This window comes from Crinia signifera, chromosome 5 (assembly GCF_055691185.1).
Source record: "Crinia signifera chromosome 5, ASM5569118v1, whole genome shotgun sequence".
Classification (NCBI taxonomy): Eukaryota; Metazoa; Chordata; class Amphibia; order Anura; family Myobatrachidae; genus Crinia; species Crinia signifera.
Genome location: NC_139221.1, coordinates 91,858,889 through 91,881,776, shown reverse-complemented (window position 1 = coordinate 91,881,776; position 22,888 = coordinate 91,858,889). Strand labels below are relative to the sequence as shown.

Sequence of the window (22,888 nt, the reverse complement as noted above, 5' to 3'; positions counted from 1 at the left end):
ACAACAACAAACAGGTTTATTTTTAGCTATAATACAAATATGTGAGCCATAAATGTCCATTAAAAACGACATTACACTGTTATCTATGGGTGAACCGGGTTCAGTGTGAAAGGCATTAACTTAGTAGTAACCCAGTAATAAACTGGCTCCACCATGCGCTGTGAAAGGGGTTTAGCGTGTTAATTCACAAACGTTTTCAAATACCGGGTTAGAGCAGGGTTTACAATGTGAAAGCTGTACAAGTATGTCCGAGGCCTTTTAAATGATTCCCTCAAGGGCTCCCTTTATGAATGTAAGGTAAAATGACGTAGGATAGTGAATCACAACTCCAGTGTTAAAGTACCCCCAACAGGTCATGTTTTGTGGATGTCTTTAATCATAATACACAAGTTGACATATTTTGTTGGTTTAGTAATTATCCCACATTTCCACATTTTGAAATCTTGAAAACATAAAAAGGCAGAGGCAGGGGAACCTGAGGACTGGAGAGATTTCAACCCCCGACATCAAAATATGTGAGGTGAGTATTTGTCCTTTATGTGATAGATGTCAATGTTAGGTGGTGGAAATGTATTACTCCCTTTCACATCGCACTTTGGACTGGAGTTATTGCTGGGTTGGTTACGGGTCGATCCACGTTGAGGTGTGGGGTGAAAGCACCAGAGCTTAAAACCTGGGTCGACCAGGTTAAACCCGGGTTTCCCTCTGTATAATGAGCGACCCAGGTTTAGTATGAAAGCACCGTACCGGGTCCGAACCGTGTTTGCGATGTGAAAGGGGTATAAGTGGCTATTCAAAAGTCAAAAGGCACTAAGCAGTTATAACTCATCCAGTCCAGTTCCACTTGCTCATATGGATTAATGTGTACACACTGGCATGAAGAAAGTGTATACTGTAGCTCAAAACTGCACACATTTCAGAAATTTGCACATTTAAAATAATACGATAGTAAAGTATTTGTTTATACCGAAAGACTCATCATGTATACTTGTACCCAATTAGTCTTTAAATTATACAGCAAATAGAATGGATAGTAAGTGTAATTTTCAGTTGCCCGAGTGGTTATAAAACTGGCATTAAAGGCATGGCATGAACCAGACATTCTAAAGTGCTCTCATGCTACAATTGCTTTTTGAGCTCTGATTGTACATTGCAGTGCACAACAGACTCTCCTGAGATCCACTAGAACATTTCCCCAAGCTTAGTCCCTTTTCACTGAAACCCAACCATACATATCATGCTTTCTTTCACATCCATAGTGGTTGTCTCCTTTAAGTGTCCAAATGAAAGAGGCACTTTACAGACATTACGTATCCAGAGACCTCATACTTAGGACTTTGAATATGTAATTTAGTTCAAAGTGGTTCACTTTGTTGAGTACAAAAATAAGCATATAGCAAAGAATCTATGAGAAAGACATAAATCTACACTGTTCAATGAAGACAGACTGCTGGCCAGACAGGAAGACTGCTTTGTACTTGGTGTCAACAGAATATGCTTCCTTGTATTCTACTAAAACAATACTAAGGCCAGTATTCAATGCCTCTGATTCGCCATATTTTCTGGGGAATCAGGCAATTCCCCGGGTTTACAGGGAATTTTCTCACAGAAAAAACAATTCGCCCTATTCAATGGACACAATTCTCTGCAAATGAAGAGCGAATGTCTGGTGATTCTCTGTTTGTGATTCTCCGCGATTCGCCAGTGGTTTTCATTGGGGTTTTTAGTGAAATTCGCAGAGAGTGTATTCAATGCTGAAGTGGAGAACTGCTTTCTCCAGTGATTTTCCCCGGATTCTCCATTTTACATTCCTCATCTTTTTCTGGGGAACTGGAATGTGATCTTTGAAAATAAAGCTTTTTTTATTTTTATTTTGGTGTCAAAAAAATCAGAATTTTTTTCCTGTGAAGGGGCATGCTTGCAGCACATGAATATATTTAAAAAAATTGGTACTTATGTAGTATCTGGGCTGCCGATTTTTTGATTGTATGCCTTAAGTTAAGGCATACAATCAGATGCGATGCGATGCGATATCGCATCGCATACGATGCGATGCGATGCGATGCGATGACCCGATTTTTCCATAGGATTCAATGTTAAAATGGACTGAGTCCATTTTAACATGAAATTCAATGGGAAAAAGGGGTCCTTTTCATACCCCTACTATCCAAGTGGGCATGGAGTTGGATATAAACCTGTGGCGAGCGTAGCGAGCCACCGAGCCCGAAGCGTGGCGAGCGAAGCGAGCCCCGCGAGGGGACGGTATTCTGTGTCCGCTCGCCACGCTTCGGGCTCGGTGGCTCGCTACGCTCGCCACAGGTTTATATCCAACTCCATGCCCACTTGGATAGTAGGGGTATGAAAAGGACCCCTTTTTCCCATTGAATTCCATGTTAAAATGGACTCAGTCCATTTTAACATTGAATCCTATGGAAAAATCGGGTCCATCGCATCGCATCGCATGCGATTTGGTCGGGTGCGATGCGATGCGATGGACCCGATTTCAAAATCGGCAGCCCAGTTACTACATAAGTACCAAAAAATTTTTTTTTTAAACAATATATATATATTTTTTTACACATTCCCCAGTAGGGGGCCGAGCCGGGAGCCGCTCATTAATATTCATATATTCACTGCACACTAATCCCGATCAATACACATGCACGATCGGGACCAGTGTGTAGCGGCTCCCGAACACAGCCCCCTGCCAGCTCTGGGGGGCTCTCCCTGTGTCCCCCACAGCCCTCCTTCCCCCCCACAGTGTCCGGCGCAGGCAGGGAGGCTTCCATCTCCCTGCCTGCAGCCGTCCCTCAGCTCCCCGGCGGCATTCGCCACCCGCCCTCCGCCCTGTCACATTCGCCGCCCGCCGTCCTATTTGTGCCTCCTGGCTCCGGGGAGCTTTCCCCCGCTGTGGAGCAGAGCCAGAAAGTGAGCGCTAAACAAGGGCGGGAGGGAGTTCAGCACTGTGCATACTCCCGCCCTGCACCCTGTCTATCACCCCCCGCCCTCTGCCCTGTCATTCGCCGCCCGCCCGGTCTCCTGATTTGCCCCCTATTCGCTCGCATGGACGGAGAGCCCCTGGCGAGTAGAGTAGGGCGGACAGGAGGCTGGGCAGCGAATCTCCCTACAGGGAGAATTGGGGGGAATGTGCAGAGAATCCTACACAGGATTCGCTGCCTTCCCCCCGTGAAAGCATTGAATACCTGCCTTAGGAGGCATTTCACAAAGTAGTACATCAGTACATTGAGAGTCAACCAATCTTGTCGACATTTAATGTACAGTAGAAGCCCAGAGAGGAGACTTTCAGCTGCCATAAGGAGGGCCTGCATCATAAAGTCCCGCCCCATTGCACAAAATGTAATTGCAATAACACTGCAGCAGACTGCACTCAGACGCAGAGGAGCCATATACCAGCGAGCAGGGTTTTCTATGAGTCTGTGAAGGCAGCCGTGGGTGCCTTTCCTTTTACGGGTGCCATTGTTGTAGAGGAGTGCAGCATTGATAGGGTTGGCAGGGTTGGAGTCAGATATACAGTGTGGGATGAGGGATGGAAGTTAGGATCTACATCCAGGTAAAAACCTTACTGCATTCTCTGACTGGTTATCGCTCTACTATCCCCTTACTACAGTATTCCTACTCTCCTGTCTGCCCCTAATCATCCTCCTTCCTTCTCTCTCCCACCTCCCAGTATTCCTTCCTTTCTCTTCCACCTCAACCTATTCCTTCCTCTCTCTCTACCCCAATCTTCTCCTATTCCTTCTTTTCCCTCCCCTTTCTCCCTACCTCTTTCTCCCATCTCCCCCAATTCCTTCCTCCTCTTTCTCACCCTCTCTCTCACTGTTTCCCTGTATTCCGCTCTACCGTCTCCCCCTCTCTCTCCAGTCTACCCATATTCCTTCTCCCCCCCCCATTTCCCTCTATTCCTTCCTCCTCTCTCCCTTCTCCATCTATGCCTTCCTCCTCTTTCCTGTCTCCCCCTATTCCTTTTTTCTCTCTTAACTTCCCTCAGTTTATATTCTATGCAGGTCATTGGCAGGGATACTTAGAATGCCCCTTCTGCACTTTCCACTTATATGGTGAATGTACAAGACTTGTCAGTGTCTTTTTTCTCAACAAGTAAAGAAGATCTTTCAACAAGTAAAGAAGAGGTTTGGGCTCAACTACATTTGGATGTCACACGCCTCTCAGACGTAGCAGTACACATGTCACCTTCAAAACCTCCCTGAAATATTTTTCTTTTCAAAAGTAGTTAAATATGATTTAGGGGGGTGTTCAATTCAGGACAATACTTCCAACAGGAAGAAATATTGGCCATCAGAATCACTGGATTGTGGAAAACAATACTGTCTGTTTTTGACAAGATTAGTTTGAATTGACATTCATCAACCTATTCAATGGCAGGTCTGTTTTTCTGACCATCAGAAAATATTAGGCGAAAATGGCCACCCATAGTCATTAAACGGCTGCTGGATTTTCGAATTGCACAGGCAATACTGATGGATGATATTCCCACCTGTCAGAAATATCAGCCAAGATTGAATATCTCCCTATGGAACAATTTTTTTTTAGGTTTTTACAGAAAGAGCTTACTTTGTATAGGGTGTTAGCTGCAGTAGTAAGCAGTATTTTAAGTAATTTAATAACTTGTCCAGAAAGTTTGATATATGGGCTAAGACAGGGGTGGCCAAATCAGTTCTTGAGATCTACCAACGGTCCATATTTTCCAAATAACCCAGCAGGTGCTCAGGTGTAGCCATTATTAACTGTCATAATTTTCAAACATGCATACTATAGATTCATACGTTGTCTGAAAAACATGAACGGTTGGTAGATCTTGAGGACAGGTTTGCCCCGAGGGCTCTAGATCATATACTCAAAAATATAATTGACAATAATTGTTTGTGATGATAATAGTCTTATGTGTACAGAAATGGAAAATATTAAATGAACCACCCATTGCACAATATGGCAACTAACTTGAGATGTTTACAGCTTCTGAAAGTACCATCTAAGGTTTTCAGCCTTGAAAAACTTAAAACATAAATCAATAATGTTACAGTGAATACGTTACACACTGCATAAAAAGCAATGTCTCTATTTTGCACGGAGGATTATAGAATGACTGACTTAATGTACAGGTTATACAAGAACAAAGCAAATAGGTATTTAAATAAAATATAGTCTGAAAAGAATCACTTTGGAACATTGAACTGCCTTCACAATAGAGAAAGTTTCAATGTGTTTGGTGCATTTTTAACAGAAAAGTTATGTCAATTCCAAACATATTTCACAAATTTGTGTAATACTGTAGTTCTAACAGGTCAACTGAGGGAAAGAGTAGGTAGTACTACACATTCAAGGTTTGAAAGAAATAAGAACAAAATGCAAAAACATTTTTACAATAAACTGTACTGCAACATGAAATTCTGATGTAATGTATTGAGAGCTTTCAAATATCAAGTATGAAAGAAAAACACACACATTATGCTGCCATTAAAAGAATATTGTTTTTAATTTTTTTGTTGCAAAAAAGGGGTTTAAATAATTATACTCAACAGCGGCATGAATTCATACCAGGCACCCAATAGGCAAAATAGATGCCAGTCTATTAGTGCTCAGCGCTGCTGGCTGGAGAGGAGGGGAACCATATGAAGACTGCACAGGCCATCTCCATTTTTAATACACTACTGGCAAGCAGCCTAATGTATCACCAGCTTCAGGCCCCCTACAATCTCTCCAGCTTCAGGCCCCCTACAGTCTCTCCAGCTGCTGTCCCTCTACAGTCTCTCCAGCTGCTGCCCCTCTACAGTCTCTCCAGCTACGTCCCTTTTGGGCAATTTCTCTGTTCCAGATGAGGATGGTGTTTATTAGTCTAGTCTTTTTTTCATACTTTCATACACAAAATGGAAAGAAAAAAAAACACAATTTGTGTAGAAACATCTACGTTGAATAACTAAACTGTGTAATTTTTTATGTGTAGTGGGTGTACGCATACCTGAACTCACTCTTTATTGTTCAGTGTTCCTCATATAAAGGTTTCGGTACTTGTGTATTATCAGGACGCCCGATGTAATGTAAATCGTATATGATATCGCATCCGATTTATCGGCTGATTTGCGGCCGATTCGATCTGCTATGCGATTTAGCGGCCTATTTGCGTCTGATTTTCGGCCATTTCCTGCCCATTTGCATGCTATTCCATCCTTGCACACCCTCAGGTACTATGCAATGGTATGCGATGCGATTTTCAGGAAAATGCCTCTGATTGTACAATTAAATATCGCACAGCATTGCATGCCAGCAAGTTTCTCACAGTCATATTACCAAAGCCCAAGAAATTATCATAACATATCATACATTTATTTATACAATAAGAACAGAAGAAACCTAGTCATGTAAATATAATAAACTTACTAACTGGCACCCAATAGTTGTGAGTTATTAAAGATAGTGAAAGTTTGTTCACAAGGTAAATATTCTATGATCTTTTATAGGAGGTCCACATGTACAGTCAGTGCCCCACAATATATATAGTATGTGGGCTTGCATGTTAAATTACTATTCCCCAGGAGTAGTTCAGCCATCCTTGGTATGGAAGTATAGCAAGTATAACAAGCAACTGGTGCTGATAATGGTAAAGGCATATATTACATGTGGCTGTTTTTCCAAAGTGAAGCATCCCATCTAAATAAATAGTCCATTACACTACAGGCGTGACTAGCAGTTTATAGTTTTAGTGGTGGGCAAAGGTGGAGTGGGAACTAAAAATGGTGCTGGGAAAAAAAATCTATGTAGGTGGAACAAACACAGAAATATGTGCAATTAATACATCATAACACCTCTGTGGTAGCCCTTAGTTTCAATATGCTTGGCAGTACAGTAGACCCCAGACAATTAAGCTGAAAACAAAAACAAAACCTTCATATTTCAAATAAAAGTCCACCAACCCTACGAAGACTGAACAAAGACGACAAAGCCTCCAAGCACACAAACAAACCTTTAAAGATAGAGCCCACTTATGTCCCTTGCAGAGCTTTGGGTACTCTGTTATGTGAACCAATATAAGTTGTTTGTGTGGGAGACCGGGCCACTACTATGGGCAGGGCCACATCTAAAGTCAGTGGCTAAGGCTATGTACACATTACTACGAAAAGATATTGTATACAATTTCCCTTGCTCTCCCGGACATGTGATATCTTATGTACATACTATACGATGTGACATAAGATCATAATATGTGCATAGCATTAACCAATATCATCCAGCGTGCATGACTATCATATAATGACTCACAAGATGCATGGAAGCAGACATCTTACCACACATATCGTGTACACATTATACAATATCGTACTGAACTAAATCGCAACAATGGTGTACAATATTGTATAATGCATATGGGCCATAACCGTTAGCCTCACAGGTGTGCCGTCCACCTGGGAATCCTCCATTTACGGTCTAAGGCCAACTGGTGGTGATGGTGTGTTCATCATCATATTGATCTGGCTTGTTATATGCTTAAACATCAGCCATGGTTCTAGAGCACAGGTCTTCAACCTGTGGCCCTCCAGATGTTGTGGAACTACATTTCCCAGCATGCCCTGACAGTTTTGCTATGGGGCCTACTAATATCTAGGTACGCCTCTGTCTGGAGGGCCATAGGTTGAAGACCCATGCTCTAGAGCAGTTGTAGCCAACCCTAGCCCTCGAGAGCTACCAACAGTTCATAATTTCCAGACAACCTAACTGCTGCACAGCTGCACTCATTAATCACTCACACATTTTAAAAGATACACAGATGGAGCTAATTAGCTCACTTGTGATTCTGTGAGGAGACCTGCAAAACATGCACTGTTGGTAGCTCTCGAGGACTAGGGTTGGCTATCCCAGCTCTAGAGGGAGCTCCCCCTGTCTGCCATACTCACTTGCCATTGTTTATGCCAGTCACCTCAGGTACAAAATCCACATCTTTTACAATCCACTGAATTAATTGATAATATAATGTTTTGCTTGTTTGACTCGCTTTAATCACGATAACATGTTTCTATACACTGCTGGTATTTTTGTAAGATGATGCTGTTCGGTTGTGAACACAAATTGCATACACACTACACGATTTATTGTTAATGATATTAATGATCATGTTAATCTATCTTGCATATCGTCTAATGTGCATCCACTATATCGTTAAGATGCATGCTTCCGTGGGTCGTTATTGATTCCCCGTCATCTTTACATAAAGCTCAATCAGGACTATATTGGCAATGACAGCTTATTCATAGCCTTTTTAGGATGATGTCATTGAATTATATTGCTAACTATATTGTTCAGAGTGCATGAACTACATTGTTTGTTCAAAGGACAAAGCTAACGATGACTCTTATGGAGCATATTGTATAGTGTGTACCCAGCTTCATTTTTATTCCTTAACCAATTTATACAATTAATAGTAAGATATGAAATTAAGTGGAAGCTTGCTCAGGCTACCTGAAACAAAATTACTAGATACAGTTAGAAGTTAGGAAAAAAAACTATAATAATTCACTAAATTGCCGTAAATAAATACTAAATGGAAGGACTAGAACAAAACAATCTGTAGAAAAGAAGCCTAATTTATATAATTTGTTTTGATAAATGCATTCAATCCACCAGGATACAAAAGTATATTTTAACTCCTGTTCTATCTATCTATCTACACACACTGATATATATATATATATACACACATATATATATATATATATATATATATATATATATACAAAGAAGATCAGGGTGCGCTAAGGTAAATTACACAACTTTCTCATTAAAACATAAATATTTAATAAAAAGCCTCTGATAAGGCTTAGAATAAATCAAATCAAAAAGAGTTACACAGCCATTTCATAGAATAATTTAACAATCCACAGTATGGAACAGGCCCAACGCGTTTCGTCACCCACGTGACTTCATCAGGGGCGCTTTGGATGTTGATTGAAATAAGGTGCGATAGCACTTCTAGGGGTGTATCCAATTGGTCAAACCATAGATATTGTATTCAAGCAAGACCCATACAGATATATATCTTCTTGGAGCGTCTCTAAATGACCAAATAAATAGCTGTGTACTTCAGCTAAAGTTGCACAGATGTAAATATATCGCCAAATATCGGAACAAAAAATGCAATAGTCCAGGCGTATGTCACCAAGGATCACGTTTCTCACACCTTTTATATCGGTGTTAACATCAAGGACCAATGAGCAGCTTCAAAAAAATATAAGGCTGGGAGGCCAGAAGTTCACTCTAGTGGATCCAAATGCAGAAAATTCACTAGAGTGAACTTCTGGCCTCCCAGCCTTATATTTTTTTGAAGCTGCTCATTGGTCCTTGATGTTAACACCGATATAAAAGGTGTGAGAAACGTGATCCTTGGTGACATACGCCTGGACTATTGCATTTTTTGTTCCGATATTTGGCGATATATTTACATCTGTGCAACTTTAGCTGAAGTACACAGCTATTTATTTGGTCATTTAGAGACGCTCCAAGAAGATATATATCTGTATGGGTCTTGCTTGAATACAATATCTATGGTTTGACCAATTGGATACACCCCTAGAAGTGCTATCGCACCTTATTTCAATCAACATCCAAAGCGCCCCTGATGAAGTCACGTGGGTGACGAAACGCGTTGGGCCTGTTCCATACTGTGGATTGTTAAATTATTCTATGAAATGGCTGTGTAACTCTTTTTGATTTGATTTATTCTAAGCCTTATCAGAGGCTTTTTATTAAATATTTATGTTTTAATGAGAAAGTTGTGTAATTTACCTTAGCGCACCCTGATCTTCTTTGTATTTCTGTCCGTCCCGGGTCTCAGCTAACAGGGATCCTTCAGAGGTGCAGCTTTGGGCTAATAGGGCGCGGTGTTGGGTACCCCTTGCCTCTCTTATATATATATATATATATATATATATATATATATATATATATATCCAGATTGTAAAGCAGCACTCTCAATATTTATGTAAATTCTTGCTGGGGTGCCTATAAGCCCAGGCTTCACAGGTAGAGTCCTATGTATGCCACTACATATCCAAGTTTAGGAACAATTATTCCACAGAGCGCACTCACCAGTCTTGATACAGTTTAAAACTTTCAAGTTTATTCCATCCTTTTAAAATCCAACATAGTGGTCGACGTTTCGAGTCACAACAGGACCCTTTTTCAAGACCTCGATACAGCTCAGTCTCCTGCACTGTCAGCAGGATAAACTTGAAAGTTTTAAACTGTATCAAGACTGGTGAGTGCGCTCTGTGGAATAATTGTTCCTAAACTTGTATATATATATATATATACTTCAAGGAAGATTGCTAAAATACAAGATGAAATGGCATGTTCTTCCTCAGCCAGTGACTTGCTTAATTTCTTTCCAGAACCCTTTGCCACTTTCTCCTCATTTGACCCCACAAGTGAGGATGAAGTATCCACACTATTCTCATCTTCCTACTCCACTAACTCTCCTCTTGATCCTATACCCTTTAAAGTCAGTAAAGCTATATCTCCTGTGCCTATCCCAAGCTTAACTAAAATCTGTAACCTCTCGCTCTCTCTACTGGTATCTTTCCTTCTCTCTTCAAGCACTTATTACTCCCATTCTGAAAAAACACAATTCTGATAAAAATGGTCTCTCTAAATACTGTCCTATCTCACAGCTCCCATGCCTCTCCAAGCTACTTGAGAGACTTGCCTACACTCGCCTCACACACTTTCTTAACTCCTACAACTTATTGGACCCACTTCAGTCAGGCTTTCGCTCTCAACACACCACATAGACAGCACTGACTAAAGTAGTCAATTATCTGGCCACTGCTAAATCTAAAGGACATTTCTCACTTCTTATTCTTCTAGATCTCTCAGCTGCCTTTGATACTGCCGACCACTCTCTTCTCATACAAACACTACAATACCTAGGTCTTCAGAACACAGTCCTTTCTTGGTATTATTCCTACTTATCTAATCGCTCTTTCAGTGTTTGCTTCTCTGATTCTACCTCCTCCTCACTACCTCTGTCTGTTGGAGTACCACCAGGCTCAGTCTTAGGTCCTCTGCTTTTCTCAATCTATAATTCCTCACTTGGGAAACTAATCAACTCTTGGATTGCAGTATCAGCTGTACGCAGATGAAACTCAAATCTTTCTATACTCCCTGGAATTGTCACCATCAGTATTGCTCCGTGTCTCTGAATGTCTTTCTGCCATTTCATCTTGTATGTCATCTCGCCACCTCAAACTCAACATTTCCAAAACAGAATTAATTATATTCCCACCAGCCAAGAGTAGTTACCATCCTGATATCTCTATCACCGTTGAGAACACAACAATTAATCTTACTCCACAAGCTCGCTGCCTAGGGGTCATCCTCGACTCTGAACTGTCCTTCATTCCTCACATTCAATGTGTCTCTAAAATTGTGTTACATGCATCTAAAAAACATATCCAAAATTTGTCCGTACCTTACACAAGACACTGCAAAAACTCTAACCCATGCACTCATTATATCACGCATTGATTATTGCAATGGCCTCCTTACCGATCTTCCTAAGAAAAGATTCTCACCACTACAATCCATTTTGAATGCAGCTGCAAGGCTGATCTTCCTGGCTAAACATTCATCGTCTGCTGATCCGCTCTGCCAGTCTCTCCATTGGTTGCCTGTATATTACCGCATTCAATATAAAATACGGTACTTGTTTCCTAGCACGGCCACACCGATTTACATCGGGGTGGTCGTGTCGGAAAAATCGCGTTGATCGCATCGCATGCGATTTGGTCGCATGCGATGCGATCGACCCGATTTTTTGATTGAATGAAATGTAAATCGTGTCCCCGGGACCCGATTTTACATTGGATTCAATGTAAAATATTCCCAACCCCCCCAAATTGAATGGCGTAAACCCCACCCCATGATAGACGCCAACCCGAAGCGTGGCGAGCGCAGCAAGCCCGCGAGGGGCGGCGGTGCGCGTCCTCCGACCTTTTCATTCCCCTACTATCCACGTCGGCGTGGAGTTGAGAATAGAATAGTGTGGCGAGCGCAGCGAGCCACCGAGCCCGAAGCGTGGCGAGCGCAGCGAGCCCCGCGAGGGGACACGTATACCTGTGAAGTTATACGCGTCCCCTCGCGGGGCTCGCCTCGCTGCGCTCGCCACACTATTCTATTCTCAACTCCACGCCGACGTGGATAGTAGGGGAATAAAAAGGTCGGAGGACGCGCACCGCCGCCCCTCGCGGGCTCGCTGCGCTCGCCACGCTTCGGGTTGGCGTCTATCGTGGGGTGACGACGGGGACATCTATAATGTGAAATGGGTCATATTGGCCTATTTCACATTTTTCACATTTTCTCACGATTTCAATGTTAAAAAATATTTTAACATTGAAGCCTATGGAAAAATCGGGGGCATCGATTTTATTTATTTTTTTAATTATTATTTTTTTAATTATTATTTATTTATTATAATTTTTTTTTTTTTTTTTTTTTCCCCATTTTATTTTATTTTTTTTTTTTTTTTTTTATTTTTATTATTTATTTATATATATATATATTTTTTTTTTTTTTTTCACGGGTTTCACACTCCTGATATAAATATAAGTAGGAGGTTCATGTCTCCAATTAAGTTCCACATCTCAAAGGGTGGCTTTATAGCATTTTTTGAGACTTAGGATAATTGCACACACAGGAAGTGATGTAATCATGCTAGCCCCATAAATAACCTGAGAGGAGTTCAGGATTTCATTCAGCACTTTGGAATCCTGGTATCCACATCCGGTTTAGCTCCTGCTTGGTAAGTGCCTGCTATCATTATGAATTCGAATGCTGTCACATATTTGAAAATCTTCTATGCATGTATTGAAAGGGGACAATATGTTTTTCATTTTATAGCCTGATTTTCCTGTTACCCTGTTTTGTGGAAACTTGGGGTAATCAATTCCCCCTAAAAACCAACTCACCTGACTTGGAATGCACTGAACAGCCAGTATTTATTGCTATACCTGATCATCAGGGGTATGTAATTACCAACACCTGTCTCTGTCAAAATTGAGGTTTACAATGCACCTTTACAGCAAGGCTATCATTTTTCTGCTTAGGATTGCGAGTTGATTCTTCATTTGGGAAATCTGGTCCCTTAATTGCAAGAATCCTATCCACGAAATTTGCTTTCGGTATGATTAATAATCCAAATTAATTACTCCTCACTGGGTTCTTATTCTTTCTTTTTCCTCCATTAATTATTGAATGGCAACACTACTGGTTTTAATCACCTTTTTTTCCTGAATAAGGTCCTTTTTCTATGCACTACAGTTTATGTATTGGTGGTCATATTGATTAGACCTCTCCTAAGAAAAATTATTCTTATTTAATGACCTCTCCTTCATCCTCCTCGTCCTTGATTTTTTCTCCTTCCCTTCATCATGCTCTTCTCGTTTTATATATATATATATATATAAACATTTTTGTATTGTATTAATTTTATGTATGTGTAAAATCACACTGATTTTATTATGATTCACAGTGTGAAATCTGTCTGTACAAATCTGCTATAATGCCCCTGAGGAAGTCAAGTTTTTGACGAAACGCGTTGGGCTACCGACATCTTGCAGAAGACACTTTTGAATAAAAGTTGTTTTTTTAAAAACATTTTATTGTAACTCATTGAAGTATTATTTGTGATTGTAATTTGAGGCGCACTCTGAACTCCCTTCTATCTCATTTCTATTACTTTGGTTCCTGTCTAACAGAGGATCCCTCAGAGTTGCTGCCACTAGCAAACGTTAGCGCGGTCTGGGTACCTTTTTCTTTAATATATATATATATATATTAACCCTCAATACAGAAGATTTGTTTGTTTACACAGTCTCCGAGTGCCTCCTTATTTGGATTACTATATATATATATATATATATATTCACCAGATGGCTGGCACTCACATGTTCAAATAAATAATTGCTGGGGTGACATTTCAAAAAGGGCCAAGGAGTGGTCCAATATAGATACACGTATGGAGCAGGAGTCACTCACCAGTCTTGCAGTAAACAAAATGTTTTTAATCAGGCAGCATGACAGATATTTGTGCGGTCGACGTTTCGGTCCACCTCTAGGACCTTTGTCAAGAGTATTGACAAAGGTCCTAGAGGTGGACCGAAACGTCGACCGCACAAATATCTGTCATGCTGCCTGATTAAAAACAATTTGTTTACTGCAAGACTGGTGAGTGACTCCTGCTCCATACGTGTGTATATATATATATATATATATATATACACACATAGATAGATAGATAGAGAGAGAGAGAGAAAGGGTATCGGTCTCGGTAGTGCGCTATAAATGGGAAAGCGGCACCTCTAATACACCCCTCCTGTTAGTGGGGTCAGGGGAAAGTACAATGGAGAATTATTACAGTGCGCAAGCCTAAAATAAGAAGTACCACCCAGCAATAATATTACAATAAAATATTATTATTAAACAGTCACAACCAATTATTCTTCATATATCCGTTAGCAGCTATTCAAGCAAGACACAGGATCCATTTTGTAGTAAATCCATTTATTTAGAAAATTACTCAATGCGTTTCGTCTAACGACTTCATTAGGGGTATAGCAAAAAAACAGATCTTTTAAACACGAAAAATATAAATCATTGCGCTAAAATAGCAAAAGAATTGTAATGCTTCATAAAAACAAAATATTACATATATATGAATATACACATAGAACAAGACCCCGAATTGCGGTATTGATATTACAACAGGCACAGTGCCCTAAAAAAAAAAAAAAAATCTTAATGCTTTTAGAGCCAACTAGGATCACTTTATATATAAATCTGAACAAATAAAAATGAACAGTTGTATTAGTAATAGCCAGACGCAGTCCAATTATTAGCTTAAGATTTTATGATTGATGCCAAAATGGTAAGTAGCTGTTAGTTCAGCACAGCAAAGCAAATTGTGCCAGTTTTTAGTAGGCGAGATGTTAGTTCAGCAGAGCAAAGCAAATTGTACCAGTTTTTAATAGGCAAGCAGCATATGAAGGATTATAATTACCACTTTTTGAAGAAATCTATGAATAGAACCAAAATAGGCAGTATTGCAGAGTTGATACAGGTGGCCACCTGTTATAAGGATATAGACAGGCTCCTGGCTCCCAGCTTCCTCCTGGTTAGCACTCCAGATCAGCCATTTCTGGGTCCGCCCACTGTTAAGTGACCTCCACAAGATAGAGCAACTGGTACCAAAGACCAACGCGTTTCCCCAACTGTATTAGCACAGTGGCTTCCTCAGGGATCCATCCCATTAAACAAGATTGGAATATCAGAGAATGTTCTTTATTATATGGATAGTGACAAATTCATAAAATCAAGTTAGGTTTGTGAGTATGTAAACCACCTGGACCAGAACTAGAGGTCACAAAAAGGATTCCTCTACCTTAAAATGGGGCGCCAATCACAGTAAGAGAAACCACAGTTAGAGATGTTGCCTTCTCCACTCCAAACTGAGAATGATATTGCTTTGAATAGATGCTGACACAGGTTGAGTATCCCTTAGCCAAAATGCTCGGGACCAGGAGAATTTTGGATAACGGATTATTCCGTATTTCGGAAAATTATAATATTTCAATGATGTATCTTGAGGTATCTTGCATTTATGTTGTACATACACATCAAACACATGAAATAAACACAAATATATTTTATTTGTGCATAAAACAAGGTTTCAAAACATGAAACAAAGTTTGTGTACAATCTCAGGCACTGAATTTAAATGCCAAGCAATCATGGTCTTGCACATATATAGTGGCAGTTACATATCATTCCCTCAGTAGTGCTGTTACAGATGTCCCCAGTAATTTTTTAGCAAATTTTGTTTACTTTCTGGAATGTATGGTTTTCGGAATAATTCGGATAACCGATATTCGGATATGAAGGATCATTGGTTGTGACTTTTTAAGAGTAATATTTTATTTTAATATTATTGCTGGGTAGTTCGTACTTATTTCCGGCTTTAGCACACTTTTTTTTTTCCTGGCAATGCACGGACAGCTACACAAATGCAAACTACATACTTTTCCAAAATACCAAGATTATAGTTGGTCTTCGGTTGTAGGTTAAGGCATTGCTAGCAAGGACGGTGTAATTGTTAGCATTACTGCCTCACAGCATGGTTTGTCATGGGTTCGATTCCCACCATGGCCCTGTGTGAAGTTTATATTTTCTCCCCGTGCTTGTGTGGGTTCACTCTGGTTTCCTCCCACAATCCAAAAATCTACTGGTAGGTTAATTAACTCCCAACAAAATGAACCCTAGAATGTCTCTGTGTGTGTAAACATGTGACAGGGAACATAGATTGTAAGCTCCTCTGGGGCAGGGACTGATGTGAATGTTCAAAAATATTCGCTGCGGAATATGTGTACGCCATATAAGAAACTGTTAATAAATAATAAATAAATAGCAATTAAGTTTTCATATAGAGGTTACTTTAGAGACCAGTTTAAAGGGATTTTTCTTTTTCTTAAAGCATTATTATTATTTTCTACCTTAACAGAATGTAATGAATAATTTTGTGCTTGTAAAATGTATTTTCCATTTAAATATACTTTAGAGATAGTTTTGGTATAAAACAAATAAAATAATGAAACAACTGAAGTTTTGTGAATTTTTAAACCCTTCTGATACGGGACAACTGAAAGTGATTTGTGTGAATTATTATGCGTTTTCCAAGTCTTGAAGGCACGGAGGACTAGATCAATACCGCTCCACACTACAGCTGTGTACACGCGCACTCCGGCAAGGAGTTACCAGCGCAGGAGCCGGTGCACTTCAGCTTATATCAACGTGCTGACCATTGCTTGGGTTATATAACAGCTGACACTGTGGAACGATTTGCCCAATACGTACAGTGAGCCTGTGGTAGACGGTGCCACCAAGCATCACTGCCCATCTACTCCTGGGAAGCGAGGAGGAGATCAACTTGCCCACTTCTAATCCAACTTGGGATTCCACCCACCATTGCCCATACCCCATCCGTGCCATTTGGGAGAAAAAAAAACCTACAAATTGCAGGACTCTAAACATCATTCCAACAACAGCGACCACACTGTCCAATCGGGACTAGGTAACTATAAGTTACAATCTTTTATGCATTTGCATTAAATTGACTTTTTAAAGGATATATATTTTTATTATATATTTTTTTGCATGCATGCAAGGTACTGTTTTATGCTCTTTTGATTGTGTATTGTTAAATTGTGTACAGAAGTCGCCCATTGGTTCTTTTTCTTCGATTAGCTTCTTATTGAGGGCGGCAACCCTCTACCAGAGGGCAGCATTCTGTACAAAAACGGTACGCTTGTCCCTAGCGCTCAAAAAACACCCTATCGCTTGAAGGCTATGTCTAGCATTTTTGGAACAATGATTTGGGAAATGTTATGGTTCGTTCAAAATATAATAAAATTACTTGTTTTTACTATATTACTATCTAACAATAGTTTTGATTTCTATTTAATAAAAAATATTTTTTACACCAGAGTGCACTTTAGAAGTAGTTTCTGAAAGAGCTCTGAAAAATACAGCACAGCAAGGTGTTTCAATAGAAGTATTTTCTACCTCACATTGCAAGGGTGTGTGGTTTTGATGGCATATGAGCAAGAGCCAAATCAATTGTGAGGAAAACAGTGATGAGCAAAAAGACCAATGCCCCTATTTCTGCAATCTGCTTTTGCAGAACATGTGAAGTCAGTGATGCCAAGCCACAAGAGTCCTTTACATTGGGGAAAGAGACATTTTTACATCAGGGGTGACCAAACCTGTCCTCAAGATCTACCAATGGTGCACGTTTTCCAGGCAAACTGTGGATCTGTAGTAGGAATGAATGCAGCAGGTTTGAAAATGTGACCGTTCGTATTGACTACAGCTGTGCACCAGCTAGGTGATCTGGAAAACATGGAACGTTGGTAGATCTCAAGGACCGGTTTGGCCACCCCTGTATTACATGATGAAATCTAGTAATGCTGCTTTCAGACCGCATCTCTGGCTTTGACCCTGTATTTGGAAACGTTTCCAAAAACGGGTCTGCCAGATAAAACCCCTTTCACACCGCAGCACTTAAACGGTATATTACCGTTTAAGTGCCGATTTTTTGACACTGGCAGACCCGTTTTTGGAAACTTTCCAAATACAGGGTCAAAGCCAGTGCAGCCTTCAGCCCTCCCCTCCGTGCAGCTCCCCCTCCTCCCCCCCCTCCCCCCCCTCGCGCGTGTCGACGCCCCCGCGCGTGTCGACTTACCCCGTGCCGGTACCTCCGTTGTGGATCCCGGCACTGCAGCTCAGTATGCTCGGAAAGCACTTATGAAAAAAGTGTCTTCCAGAAAATGGCTGCCCCATAGGAAACCCTGTTTAAAAAAACTGTCTTTCGTATGGGGGCAGCCATTTTCTGAAAGACACTTTTTTCATAAGTGCTTTCCGAGCATACTGAGCTGCAGTGCCGGGAACCACAACGGAGATACCGGCACGGGGTAAGTCGACACGGGGGGGGGCGCCGACACGCGGGGGGCGTCGACACGCGCGCGGGGGGTGTCGACGCGCGCGCGGGGGGGGCTCCAGTGCTGTGAATACTTAATGAGCGCTCATTAAGTATTCACTGTGCTGAATTTAGGACCCAGCTCATTGGCTGGGTCCTAAATACCGTTTCAGAACCGATTTTGAGCCTAAAATACCGGTTCTGAAACGGGTAGGACCCTGCATTTTAACCGGTTAGAAAAAACGGTATTTTCTAACCGGTTAAGTGGTCCTGCACCTTTCAGACCGCACACATTACCGTTTTAAAACGGTAAAAAAACGGCAATATACCGTTTTTAAAGTGCGGTCTGAAAGGGGCATAAGATACAACAAGTATTCCAAGAATATCAAAGTTACATGGAATTAAATGCACACCAAGTAAAGAAGTACATGTATATGCTAACTAGGGATGCCAATCCCTGTGCATTTTTTTAATCCTGGGATTCGGATGGCAAAGGGTCCCAGCGGCGGAGAGGCAGTGGTGCGGCCTGCGCAGCTTGACCTATAACTAAGTCACGTTGCGCCAGGATTGGAAAACAGCCAGGCAGCCTCTAAATTAATTCAACTAAATATCAACAAAACCACGTTAAGTATTTGGAGCTGAAAAGAGGTTGAATCAGCGAAATAAACTAAGTCATCAAAACTACAATAAGACAACTAATGGAATTAAATATTACGATTTTATAATTGCTCTTTAAATACTAGTAGAAGAGTTCTGTAAGAAAAAAAAAAAGTCACAACCAACCATAAAGCATTAATTGGATCCATTGAATCCAAATGGAGCCATTGGTAGCTGTAGCCAAATACACCCCAAAAATCAACGGTCATTAAAGTGTCTTTTCTGCTGTAGTCAAAGTTTTTTATATTAAACACGTATGTGTATATATATATATATATATATATATATATATATATATATATATATATATATATATATAATGGAGGGTGCGGCACTCGTTGCTGGAGAAATAAATAAATACCAACAACAGTGGTTTCGACAACGTTTCAGTTGTATTATCACAACTTTTTTCAAGTCCGACACTGGCTCAAAAGACGAAGCTGGTTTGAATTGTTTCAATTGTGCCAACGTACGATAATCCGCACGGACAAATGAGTTGATACACAACATGGTTTGTGTCACAATTAACATGGTGTTTGATGGAAATTATGGTACCATTATGGGGATGTGGGAACGAAGTACCTGCCAGCATGAACTGACAGGTGACACAACCGCATCTGGTGCATCCCCTGGGTTTGGTTTGTAAAAAACTTTTGCTGTTGTCAGTAGAATCATATAATTGGGCAACATCGGTTTTAACTAGCCAGTCCTTAAGATTGCGGCCACGTGAGAAGCAGTTACTACAACCACCAACAAAGGTGGAGGTCGAGGCCGCGCAGGCACACGCGCCGTGGACGGCAAAATCAGAGACAATGCACGAGGGGGCAAACCGCCCAGAGCGATGAATCGCTAATATTTAATCTGTCTGCATATGAATTATCATCGAGTGAAATAAGCTTGCTTAATAAAGGGTTGACTTTTGTTCCCACTGTGGAGTTTGATCCCTTCCAGTGGAAAATTGAACGTGCGTCGCTACACCGCAACCTTAAATTGAAGGAATTCTTCTACAACCAGCCACCCACCCAACCCCATGAGTACCACTACACCCTTACCGGCACAATTCAAACAATTCAAACCAGCTTCGTCTTTTGAGCCAGTGTCGTACAACGCCAGCATTAAAACATACATGCGTATGGTAGAACAAGAAGTGGACAAGCAAATTGAGCTCAAACCCACTATCCATCCTAACTTGACACCAGCTGAACGTTGTGCGCTCAAATCCCTATCGGAAAACCTCAACATCATTTTTCGGAGTGCCGAAAAAGGGAGGCGGTATAGTCATTCAGGACACCTGCGACTACCGCAAAGAAATTGAATCTCAACTTGCTAATAAAGAAATTTACACCCGTCTTGCCAAGGATCCTACCCCTTTCTTTCGTTGTACTCTAGCAACCACCTTGAAGCAAGCTGTAGAAGTACAACTCATATCTCAAGCCATCAGTGACATACTCATCCCAGATTTCCCGGTTGTACCTCTCTTCTACACATTACCCAAAATTCATAAAAGTCTTTCCAATCCCCCCGGACGCCCCATCGTTGCAGCAAGAGACTCCCTCTTCCAGCCCACTGCAGTCTATCTGGACTCCATCCTGCAGCCGCTGGTCCAACAAGAACAAAGTTTCCTTCTCGACACCGGTGACTTTATTTCTAAATTGAACAAACTCACCAACATTCCACCATCAAGTTGGCTCGTAGGCCTCGATGTAGTAAGTCTGTACACATCAATTCCCCATTCGTTTGGTTTGCAGGCTGTAAAAAAGTTTCTTACACGCAAAAGCCATTTCTCCATTACGCAAATCACTGTTATCCTTGCTTTACTTGAACTGGTGTTATCTAACAATTTCTTTATGTATGATGGGCATTATTACCAACAAGCTCGGGGCTGTGCGATGGGATCTAGCGCAGCTCCGAGCTATGCCAACTTGGTGATGTACTCCATCGAAGATGATTTGCTGTATAATCACGCTGATATCATGACTAACATCAATTTTTTGGGCAGATATATAGATGATATCTTCATCATCTGGTCCTCCACCAATGAGTCTTTTTCCAAGATCATTGATAATCACAATTCATCCGATAGTCCCATAAAATTCACATATTCGCTTGACCAGAAGACCATGCATTTTCTGGATGTCACGGTCACTTTAAAAGACAATCTCATCATCACGTCTTTGTTTAAGAAACCAACCGACAGAAATGTCCCCCTTAAAATCAGCAGTTGCCATCCCACCAGCCTTAAACGCGGTCTGCCCTATTCGCAAATGATCCGCATCTTGCGGATCAATAGCAATCGCGAGACAGCCATCAAGCAAATTGATGAGCTAATCACCAAATTTCAATCTAGGGGCTATTCAAATCGGATTCTCAGAGAAGCCAAAGATAAAGCTCTGACACAGAACCAGACTAGGCTGCTCAATAAAACCCCACATAGTGCCCAAAATAGGGCCAAAATACCATGGGTCAATAAATACACAGTAGCCTCTCCTGCCATTGCCCATACAGTGAAAAAGCACTGGCCAGTTCTAGCATCCGATCCTGCTTTGCCATTTCAGAATACCAACCTTATGCCCTGCTTCTCACGTGGGCGCAATCTTAAGGACTGGCTAGTTAAAACCGATGTTGCCCAATTACATGATTCTACTGACAACAGCAAAAGTTTCTTACAAACCAAACCCAGGGGATGCACCAGATGCGGTTGTGTCACCTGTCAGTTCATGCTGGCAGGTACTTCGTTCCCACATCCCCATAATGGTACCAAAATTTCCATCAAACACCATGTAAATTGTGACACAAACCATGTTGTGTATCAACTCATTTGTCTGTGCGGATTATCGTACGTTGGCAAAACGGAGTGCAAATTCAAAGAGCGGATGGCTGCTCACCGTTCAGCCATTCACAAAGCCATTCAGTCTGGCAGTAGCGAACAGCCAGTAGCCAGACACTTCGTGGAGTATAACCATCCCCTCAACTCCTTACACTACCGCATCATTGATACTGTACCTCCATTAACCAGGGGCGGTAATCGCTCATTGCTACTTCGCAAACTTGAAGCACAATGGATTCATAAATTGGATGTCATAGCACCCCGCGGGCTGAACGAAAGCCCGTCATTAGCGTGTTATCGCTAATTTCTTTCACCTGTTTCAACTGTTACATGCCCGCATTATACTGTGCATATATATCTCCATTTTTGACTTAGTTTGCCTTTGTATTCCATATTTGTTTTCTTGTACATTGATCGCTTGTTTCTCTCCACAGTGTTGCTGGTCACCAAGGTGATGGTTTGTTGTTGTCACGATTTTGTGGTCGGCGCGATGACGTCATTGTACGGCGCCGCTGCCGGTTGTACGTCCCGCCTGTTCCTACACTGCACAAGGGTGTTTAAGCACTATAAAGGTATGTCTGTTTGTATCATTCTGTATGTGACTTGAAAAAAGTTGTGATAATACAACTGAAACGTTGTCGAAACCACTGTTGTTGGTATTTATTTATTTCTCCAGCACCCTCCATTATCTGTACATTCACCATATGTGCAGGCACTGGCCACAGTTACTCTTTTATATTGGGAGTGCCGGACCCTTTGGATAATATATATATATATATATATATATATATATATATATATATATATATATATATATATAGGATAGTGAAGAGACAACAGCGGCACTCTGGGGA

General features: G+C 41.1%; 2 protein-coding genes and 1 long non-coding RNA gene across 5 annotated transcripts in view; 1 reads left to right on the top strand and 2 right to left on the bottom strand.

Moving 5' to 3' along the window:
• LDLRAD4 (low density lipoprotein receptor class A domain containing 4) overlaps positions 1-22,888 on the bottom strand; it is a 356,202-nt gene that overhangs the window by 142,087 nt on the left and 191,227 nt on the right. The window lies entirely within an intron of this gene.
• Positions 1-22,888, bottom strand: part of MC5R (melanocortin 5 receptor) — a 977,289-nt gene that overhangs the window by 923,428 nt on the left and 30,973 nt on the right. The window lies entirely within an intron of this gene.
• LOC146079505 (uncharacterized) lies at positions 12,782-13,834 on the top strand. Its single transcript, XR_014474574.1, has 4 exons — positions 12,782-12,823; positions 12,922-13,044; positions 13,128-13,202; positions 13,553-13,834. It is a non-coding gene; the product is annotated as an uncharacterized LOC146079505 (long non-coding RNA).